Genomic DNA, 10,904 nt, shown 5'->3' with positions numbered 1-10,904 from the left:
GCTGGCTCCTGCACATGCCCTACTTGGGATCAAGTGCCAAACCTGGTCATGTGCTTTGACTGGAAATTGAACCATGACCTCCTGGATCCTAGGTTGATGTTCATCCATTGAGAAGCCACACTGGCCAGACCAAAGTTTATAATAAGAGGAAAGTTTTTAGAAAATTAAGTTTGTATTATAAATGAGCCCTGCACTTGTATTCCCTAATTGACTTTCTAAATACAGTAGGGAGTGTGCAGGAGGCAACCAATCAAGGATTCTCTCTCTTCACTGATATTTCTATCTCTCTCTCCCTCTCCTTTCCTCTCCGAAATCAATAAAAATATCTCCTCTTCTGCATAAAACCCCTCTAGTTCACTGAGCACTACAGAAGTGTCTGCAGACCACTCTTGTACATGAGCATGGAGAAATGCTGAGAAAGCATCCTTCTTGTCCACTTCCCCTGGGAGCCTGTTAGCTGCCTGGTTTCGAGTGTGCGAGTGTGTGACCCTGTGACATTCCTCTACACCAGCATTTTCCAAACTATGACCCGAAAAGCACCAGGGTCAGGAACCAACCCAAATGTCCACCAGCAGGAAAATGCTGACGTAGCATTTCCTACAAGGACGGCCTGTTCATATAATGAAATACTATTCGGCAATAAAAATGATCAACCACTGATTCAAGATGTGTGTAGATCTCAAAAACGTCATGTAGCATGAAAGAAGCCAGGCACACAGGACCGTGTGCTGTGTGGCTCCACTGATACCGAGTTCTAGGACAGGGCAAACCGCAACCCACCATCCTGGAGGTCAGATGAGTGGTGGCCCAGCCGGGGAGGGTGATGGAGATGGAGGCCTTTGTGGGGATGGCGCTGTTGTCTGTCTCAATGGGGACATTGGTTTCACAACTGTGTGCCTTTGTGGAAATGCATCGAAGGGGGCACCCTTAAAAGCGCTACATCTTATTTATGTAAATTGTACCTTATGTTTGTTAAGTTATTAAAAATGAGCATCCTCTGAGATGTTCAAATGTGTTCTCTTTAAAGGTGAGACCCTGGCAAACTGACTTTGGGAAACAGGAGCATAAGAACAGCTAAACTGGTTCACTGGTGCAGGGCTTCCCGGGACCTGTGCTAACGGGACTGAAGTCAAGATGCTCCCACGGTCCTGAAGAGTAGAGCAGACGGTGTCCCATTAGGCCCACACCTGCTCGGAATGGCTTACGTACAACTCTGTCTGGTGGCTCCTCCACTGGCGCAGCCACAGACCCTGTGCACAAAGATCCTTCCTCCTCATGCCACAAACACACAACAAATGACAACTGATGAGAACTAAACTGAAAAATAAACCTAAAGCCAAAAATCTGGTATTGTTAGGTGTTTAGGCTACTTGTCAAAAATGTTCAGTCTCTTAATGGCAAGCACCTCCAAATCCTTAACATCTTTCATGCTTGCTTGTTTATCTAGCTTTTCATTGTTACAATCAGACAATCAGATCAAACATTCCTTGAACTGTCACCACGATATTTCTCAGTTTGAGAAAACCAGCTTTCCTCTTCAGTTAGGAATGAAAGCTGGGGAGATGCCATTGCTCACAGACAGGAGTCTCTGTAAGTGTCATTTTAATATGAACATTTTCTGTGGGGGAAACCAATTACATTTCCACAAGGTACCTTGTTGGAATTCTGTAAATTACAATGCAAATGACTGCTGGGCATTGCTGGGGAGACGATTTGAAGCTGCCAGCAAGTAAGGGGACAGGTGACGCCTGAGGCTGGGCGCACAGACGAGCTTCACATGACACTTGTTCTTCCAGGCATGGTGGGTGGCGCCCAGAGCCCAGGCCTGCTTACTCTCGCATCCCTGGACACTGAGGCAGAACAGAGCGTCTAGAAATCCACACCCCTCCCAGAGAGCACTAACTTCATCATTTCCCAGCTTTTTAAAAAAAAACAAGGAGCCACTACCTGGACATTTGAAAAACCAAATCCAAGCTCACATGTTTTGGAGTTTGTAGATGGAAATGTGATATAGAAGTTATCCAAATGTGTCTTTGGAGAGGTTGACAATTGGCTCCAGTGATTTTAGTGCGAAAAGCAGTTAATGCTAAAATGCTCAACAAAATATTAGCAAATGACCAAGTGGGATTTATTCCAGGGATGCAATATTTGCAAATCAATAAATGTGATACATCACATAAACAAATTGAAAGACAAAAATCACATCATCATATCAATAGACACCAAAAAGCATTTGACAAAATCCAACAATCATATTGCCTACAAACATCAGGTGGTCATAATAATCTGGCCACTCCATGTATATATACAAAGTAATAAAAACCTTAATAGATAAAAATATATATCTTATAATTAAAATTTTAAAAACTTCTGCAGACCACAGCTCCTCCTCCGACCAGTATCCCGCGACCTCTTTCACTGTGACTTCCTACAGCTATTGCCTGCCAGTCCTCAGCCTGCTCATGCGGGGCGGGGGCGGTGTCATGGTGTGCTTCGGAGCAAGAGGCGCCTACCACGCACCCAGCATCCACAGAGGCACTGCGGCCCTGGCATGTCGGTGTCCTCTACCCGCTGTGTGTCCTCATCTTCTGGGGGCTATGGCAGTGGCTCTGTGGGCTCCCTGGCCTGGTCCAATGGGCTTCTAGTGGGCAATGAGAAAGTGACCAAGCAGAACCTCAATGACTGTCTGGCCTCCTACCTGGAGAAGGTGTGCCCCCCGGAGGGGGCGAACAGGGACCTGGAGGTGAAGATCCATGACTAACACCAGAAGATGGGCCCACGCCCACCCACCCACGCCTACAGCCACTCTTACCGAACCTGGGAGGAGCTGTGGGACAAGATTCTTGGTGCCACCACGGAGAACTCCAAGATTTCTCTGCAGATGGGCAATGCTCGCCTGGCTGCGCATGACTTCCGAACCAAGTTCAAGAAGGAGCAGGCCCCGCGCATGAGCGTGGAGGTGGAGGTGGACATGAGCGGCCTGCGCGAGGTGCTGGGCCAGCTGAGCCTGGCCAGAGCCCGTCTGGAGATGCAGGCAGCGGCCTGGGGGAGAGCTGGCAACCTGAGGAAGAACCATGCAGAGGACATCAGTGCTCTGAGGGGCAGGTGGCATGGACCTAGCCACGATCCTAAGTGACGTGAGCAGCCAATATGAGGTCTTGGCCAAGAAAAACTGGGAGGATGCTAAAGCCTGGGTCACCAGCCAGACCGAGGAGCTGAACCGGGAGGTCACTGGCCCCACAGAGCAACCGCAGCTTAGCAAGACCCCGACCTGTGCCGCACCCTCCAGGGCCTGGACATCGAGCTGCAGCCTCAGCTCAGCGTGAAAGCCAGGCTGGCAGACATGGAGGCTCGCTTCAGAGCCCAGCTGACAAGACCCAGGCGCTGATCAGCAGAATCGAAGCCCAGCCAGTGACGTCTGTGCTGACACTGAGCGGCAGAACCTGGAGTAGCAGCCGCTCATGGACATCAAGATCATCTGGAGCAGGAAGGAGTTCACCACCTACCCAGCTGCAAGGGCCAGGATGCCCATTACAACAACCCGCCCACAGCCTCCCGGGCTTCCTGCTCTAGCAGAGGCATGGAGGCTCCTGGGTAAGGGCAGGGCAGGGGAGGGGAGGGACCCTTACCCCTGGCTCTTCCTCTGATCTGTCAATAGAAGTTTATGGCCCAGCCTGGCCGAGGGGCCCAGGGGTTGAGCATCAAACTATGAACCAGGAGGTCATGGTTCAATTCCTGGTCAGGGCACATGCCCAGGTTGTGGGGCTTGATCCCCAGTGGGGGCAAGGCAGGGGGGGGAGGGTGTGCAGGAGGCAGCCAATCAATGATTTTCTCTCATCATTGATGTTTCTATCTCTCTCTCCCTCTCCCTTCCTCTCTGAAATCAATAAAAATATTTTTTAATTTTAAAAACTGTTATGGCCCAAAAGAGGAAAAACATTTTTTAGGTAGTATAGACTTTACTTACTATCGATGGCCCCAATAATGCCCTCTGTGTGGTCCTTTTCCCCCTGGTCTGTGATCAAATCCAGGATTCCACATGCATGCAGTTCATGTCCCTTTGGTCCTCATTAATCTGGAGCAGTTCCCCAACATTAGCATTTCATGACCTTGTGATTTTTAAATTACAATTATTTTTAATTGCAATTATTTTGTGGAGCGCCCCTCAATTTGGGTTTATCTGATGTTTTTTCATGATTGGGTTTTAGAAGGGATACTATCATAGAGATGGTTTGCATTTCTCAGGAGGCACATGGTGTATGTTTGTCCCAATTCTAGCGATGTTAACTTTGATCCCTCAGCGAAGGTGGTTTCTACCAGATTTCTGTCCTTAGTAATTAGTAGCTCATTGAACGTTCACTCCCTCATTTGAGTGCCATTGATAATGTCCTCCCTCCATTATTCCTCCCATAGCATTCCTTAGTAAGCATTCCTCCATGTCAATAACTTGTAACCCATTCTTGTTATTAGTTACTCTGATGTTCAATCATTCCACAATTGGCGTTGGTCCCTTTGGACATGTCTCATCGTTCTTTAAAAGCAGAAATATTTATGAGAGCAGTAGAATGCTGGCTTTGACTTATTCTGAAATGGTTGCAAAAACGTACAATGAAACTGTGTGTAAACTCACAAATACAAGAGGCAGAGGTGAGAGAGAGAGAGAGAGAGAGAGAGAGAGAGGAAGTTTACAAACCAAGTGGCATAAAACGACAGAGATCTATTCTCTCGGAGTTTTGGAGGCCAGAAGTCTGAAACTCAGTATCAGAAGAGCCCACTCCCTCCAAAGGCACCGGGGAGGGCCCTTCCTTGTCTCTTCCAGCTCCCGGCGGCTCCGGCCTTCCTTGGCTAATGCATCAGTCCAACCTTTGCCTCCCTCTTGGCACGGCTTCCCCCTGTGTGCATGTGTCTCTGTGGCCTCTCCTCTTCTTATAAGGACACTGGCCATTGGGTTAAGGCCTGACCTAAACCCTGGATGATTTCATCTTAAGATCCTTAACTAACTACACCTGAAGGATCCTATTGCCAAATGAGATCACATTCTGAGATTCTAAGTGGACATGAATTTGGGGGTCACCATAGGCCTCCACAGATGAGAGAGTGGAACCACACATTTAGCTCCTGGCAGCCAAAGAGAAAAGGGAAATACAGTTGCATAGTTCCTATTGTTAACAAGGAGAGAGCTAGCAGGCCTAAGAGGGCAGCAAAGCTGTTCCTGACTCTAAAGTCTGACACATCTTACGTGAGAGCCCCTGACCAACAGCATCAGGGTCACCCAGGAACTCCTTAGACAGGCAACTTCGCCGCATACCTACCGAATCTGAAGTCCTTGGAGTGGAGCCCATGGAACCTTTAACAACCCCTCCAAGGTGATTCTATGGCTCTCTCAAGCTCAAGAAGCCCTGTAGCAGACAATGTACTTGGAGATAATGCAATAGTAACTGGGGTTTCTTATAGCATCGTTTGTGTGTTACATCCTTAAATAGAAGCAACATTATGAGAGCAACACACACAACCCTCCTGGTTGGGGGCAAGGGAACAAAATTCAAACAGTTCACTTACGCTCCGGGGTCGGTGCGGCTCAGCCCCCATAGGCATCCGGGACAGCTGCTCCTGAAGCCAGAGCCACGTCCCCCACAGCACGGCGGCTCAGTCCCAAGGCACACAGCCAGCAGCAGCTGTGTCACCATTTCTAGCGCAGCCTCGTCGTCCACGGAGGTCACTTCTACAGCATCACAGAGTCCTCAGGTCCCAGGGGAAAGAACAGACACACAGCCTCTTGGTGGACGAGGCTCAGAAGAGCCCGTGGGACTAGAATGCCATTGTGGCCTGTGAGGCAGCAGGACTGTCATGAGACATGAGGGAAATGCACAGACAAGCATGAGCATCAACTCTCCCGCTCGGGCTGCGTTGTTCTCAGTGGAAGGCCCTCCCTCCAAGCCCTCACAGCAACTGGAAGTCGACCTCACCCCCAGGCTGCCTCTGGGACCTGCGCACCTTTGGGCCATCACAGGAGGCATTTGTGCGTCATCCCACCTAACCCCGCGGCCACATAAATCAGGGACGACCACCACGTTAAATCGCTTCTCCAAGAACATACTCAAAGCGTCATTTTTTCTTTGTTGCTTCGAATTATTTTCTTTTGGTTATGCTGTGAATTAAGGCAGAATGTGATCCTTTCATTCTCAAAAGCTAGCAGCAGTGATTAAAAAATAAAATAAAGTAAAATAAAAGGATAAAACAGGGATTTCCATGTCCACATACTGGGAGCTGGCTCTGCATTTATCTCATAGTGAGTTTCCAGATTTCAAATGCACGTGAGCAGTCCATCCCAATGTCACTCTCCCAGTTAGTGAGTCTTTGCCAGCAAGCATTTCTGGAGTAATCCATTCTTCGCCTGGCCAAGAACAACCTGGAGTGCAGGCCGATCCCGTAGACGCAGTGGTGGGCAAGGTACAGAGGGTGCTGGCCGCTCCCACCCTGAAGCTGAGACCCGGCTTGGGCCAGGTCCAACCCCTATGGAACCGAAGGCTGTCTATTCTGTAACCCCTTCACTCACCCACACGCCCCTCCAAGTGGCTCCCCTCCTTTCCAGGCCCCGCTCTGACTCCAGGTCCTCTGATCTTTGATGGGCACGTGGCACTAGGTCATCTCCTCCTGACTGTCTCACCTCATTAAGTGGCCCATCGGGTGGGTCCCACTCCTTCCCGTGCCTGACCTTCGTGGCGAAGTTCAGGATCTGAAGGAGGGGCCGACGCACAAATGAAAATGCTATACAAGAAATAGGAATTTAGAAGGAATTTGGGGGCCAGGCGGAGCCTCTTTCTTGAAGAGACACACTGAGGCCTGGGCTTATCCGCTTTTTGTTCAGTGTTAGACACACATCTTGCCCTCAGTAAAGCACGGCAAACTGGTAGCAGACAGACCATCTCTAAGGCCAGTAAAGATCAGTAAGGCCCAGTAAACATTTACTTGGAAGCTATGAGGTCAGGGAATTGCTTCGAGCCACTGCTATCTCAACACAAACAATCGGTGCCTGGCGTCAGCCCTGCTAATGCTCAAGGTCCATCGGCCTCCCACGTTCGCTCATGACAGTATTGGCAAGTGGTGATGACAGGATTGGCGAGTGATGATGACAGGATTGGCGAGTGGTGATGACAGTATCGGCAAGTGGTGATGACAGTATCAGCGAGTGGTGATGACAGTATTGGCAAGTGGTGATGACAGTATCGGCAAGTGGTGATGACAGGATTGGCGAGTGGTGATGACAGTATCAGCGAGTGGTGATGACAGTATCGGCAAGTGGTGATGACAGTATTGGCAAGTGGTGATGACAGTATTGGCAACTGGTGGCTTCCTGCACATTGCATAGGTGGGGAAAGAAACACTCTCCCCAGGTCCTCCTGTAGGAGAGGAAAACTTTCGGTTTGTGGACTGGGGTCATGCAAATTAACCAAAGACAGATCAACAAGAGAAGTAGTTTTTTAATCCATGCAAAACACACACACACCAGACAATGATGCGTTACTCAAAGAGGTGGTTACAGCTTGAGGCTTATATAACATCTTCTCAGAACCACAGATTTGCAGAGATGTGACAAGACACTGAGGGAGTGGGGCTTGTGCAGGGTGCCCACTGTTTATCTTCTTCTCAGCCATGAACCTGACCCGGGAGAGGGCACTGAGGCAGCTCATTTCTCCGAAGTGTCTGCTTTCCATCCGGTAAGAGCTCTGGAAAGGCATCTTCACACTCCTCTTGTCCCTGTAGACTTGGAAGCTGCCTTTATTATGGCACCTGCCACACCATTCATTTCTTTTATAACAACCTTCATTGAGATATAATTCACATGTCAGGCACTTTCACTCATTTAAGGTGTACAGATCAGTGGTATGAGTCACTTATTCCAGAGCTTGTCTTAGTTTGTCACTGGTTATTGCTTACCCCATGCTGATAACCCTGAACTTTGTCCAAACACAAGGCATCGAGGCCAGCCTGAGGAACTTGCTTTCCAGTGCAGGGTCGGAGATTACATTAGACACAGCAATCTCAGAGGGGCCACTGCATGGGCCGCCGCATGGGCCACACACCTGCCGAAGGAGCACTTTAAGCAGCTAGTGGTGCCTTACCTACAGCCCTACTCTGGGGAGAATCATGGCCTTTGACTTATTTCTCTCTGGACAAATATTCTTTTTCATTAAGTGACTAATGAAGATGAGGTTTAAAGTAGTTACTCTATTTCTTTGAATGGTTTCTAAAGCTGCTTAAGAGCTTGCCGGTGGTGAACACGCTTGGAGTACGTGCAAACGTCGTCATTGTTCAAGGCGCCTGGCTCTCGGGCAGCAGAGAGCTCTGAAGCCTGGCGCGCCAGGGAGTTTCAGGGGCTGCAAGCAACTGTGTGAATCACAAGGGAGGAAACCTTTCTCTCCTTCCCTTCTAGGTTCTCTGGCTGGTCTAATAACTAAACTGACATAAGACAGATTAACAGGAGCCCTGACTGGGTAGCTCAGTTGGTTAGGGAATCGTCCCAACACACCAAGGTTGTGGGTTCAATCCCTCGTCAGGGCACATTCAAGAAGCAACCAATGGGTGAGTAAAGAAGTGGAATGACAGGTCGATGTTTCTCTCTCTCTCTCTCTCTCTCTCTCTCTCTCTTCCTCTCTCTCTCTCTCTAAAAAAATCAATCAATGAAAAAAAATTTAGAAAGAAAGCCATATTTCGGTTTTTATGACTATAGCAAAGGTGCTAGCCAATATAGCTTCCTTTTTCATCCAGGCGCTTCAACACTTACTTGTCTAAGGAGATTGACCTCTGGCCGCTCAGCTGTAATGCACTCTCAAGTTACAACGGTCCCGTTCTGTCCCTCTGAGACTGTCACTTTCAATCCGATATCTCTAAAACAAAGGCTTTAATCTTCAAAAAAGAATTTTTAAGACATATTAACAGGAGAAAACAATGTAATTTTGTGCTTATGGGAGCCCTATTAAAAATATGAAATGCAAAGAAGTGACTGCAGCAGGCAGCTTTTGTTCCTTTCAGACAAGGAAAGAATAAGTGTGTGAGGAATTGAGGGGACAGAGAAGGGGGTGCAGGGCAGTACATTAGTGAGGACGCAACTAGATCTGTGGATACAGCCTTCTCGGCCCTAAATTCCCTGCCTCTGCTGAAAGGAGGAGAGTTATTCCCTGCTTTCGGGGGACGAAGGCGGGTCAGAATGGCCTTCTTGCACCGGCTGTGCCTCAAGGAACTTTAATGGAAAATAATCAGTATTCTAAGGTGCATAGCTTGGGGTGACATCTGAACCCCTGCAGCAAGAATAGGTTTCTCACACATAACATATCGAGAGGAGCAGCCCTGACTATGGCCCTGTCCTTGCCTCGCGCCCTTCCTTCCGTCTCAGTAAGTGGCCATGCTATGCACCTGCTCGTCAGGCCGAAACCTTTCTCTCCTTATGCCCATCCCATCCACACTCAAACATGTAACACAATTCAACATAGTAAATGTGTGCATTTGCAGCCAGACCTTCACCAGACTTTCCCCCTCTGCCTTGGCTCTCCGTGTCCTTGGATCTCCATGTCTGCTGTGCTGTGCGCTGGGCGTCACCGCAGGCACCAGTGAGCAGAAGCGAAGGGGAAGGACGGGTGTAATGGGCACCTGGCAGCCAACACGGGGAGAGTGAGCAATGCAGATGGGCAGGCAGAGGGACATCCCAGCCCGTTTCTGCAGCACTGCATGCAGGCAGGAGAGCGCTGATGGAGGACAAAGCCGGGGAAACCGCAGGTGGACTAGGAGGTACAGTGGGGGAGGGGGGCAGGGTGCAAGGGCGAGCCTTGGACAGCTTGTGTGCAGACCCAGAGGGAAGGCTGTCTCATGTTGGAATGCAGTTGTGGGGGGCAGAGCCCCAAGTTAGCCTCAGCCACTTCTCTGCCCAGTCCTGCTGAGAGCAGTCCAGTCCCAGAGTTTCCGTGAGCCTGTGTGGGCTCCCCAGAGATGAGAGAGAACTTGTGCCATGAAAGAAAGCAACCAGGACTCTAAAGACAGACAGAAGGACGGAGACAGAAACTTGCCTCAGAGGAAACAACAGTAGTGGGCCACATGTACAAAAATAAGTTTTCTAGGCTGTAGTTTTGTGGTTTTTTTAACTACCTGTAAAACGTGTAGTGTACTAGTGTTTGGTGTTTGACAATGCCCTTCTCTACCACCAGGGGGGGTGAGTCTCCACTATTTCATGTCTTTAAGGCCTGACTTTCTTGCCAAAATTATAAAGTCCTTAGATGTAGGGAAGAAAATGCATCCTGCAGAGAGTAAATGAGATAATTGATGAATTACATATAAATAACTTGAACAGAATGTTGCCAAGCCAAAGAATGTTTAGGAAACTCAGGAATGAAATGTATCCATTTGTTCTCTACACAAATCGGGCTTGGATGTGGACTGACAAGCCGGGAGCACACAGCTTCCATCCTGGGGGAAGGCCCACAAGCTGTGAGCAGCCACAAAAGGAATGGGAAGCAGAGAGAGCTGCAGGTTTCCTGGGGGTTCGTGACCCAGCCCAAGTGGCAAGAAGAGCTGCCTTGATAAAGTGATGGGAACATAGTGTAGTGATTTGATGTGATTTAAATCCACTTTATGACTTCAGTGAAGTTGTTTCAATCCACTTGTTTAGACAAAGACACAAAAAATTGTTTTTATTTTATTTCATACTTTTATTGATTTTTAGAAAAAGAGGAAGGAAGAGAAACATCAATCCGATTCCTCCTGCACACCCCCTACCATGGATAGAGCCCACAACCTGGGCATGTGCCCTGACTAGGAATACAACTGGTATCTTTCGATACATGGAATGGGGCCCAAACAACTTTTTTGCCACATCAGCCAGGGCAAAAAAGCTTTTTCTGTGGGGTTTTTTA

The 10,904-nt window shown here is 48.7% G+C and overlaps 1 pseudogene; it reads left to right on the top strand.

Annotated features, from left to right (window-relative positions):
- Nucleotides 1-3,598, top strand: part of LOC102773283 — a 9,406-nt pseudogene extending 5,808 nt beyond the window's left edge.
- Nucleotides 3,599-10,904: the final 7,306 nt, after the last annotated feature.

This window comes from Myotis davidii, unplaced genomic scaffold (assembly GCF_000327345.1).
Source record: "Myotis davidii unplaced genomic scaffold, ASM32734v1 scaffold750, whole genome shotgun sequence".
NCBI lineage: Eukaryota > Metazoa > Chordata > Mammalia > Chiroptera > Vespertilionidae > Myotis > Myotis davidii.
Note: the sequence above shows the minus strand (reverse complement) of the source record. Positions and strands in the feature narration are given on the sequence as shown.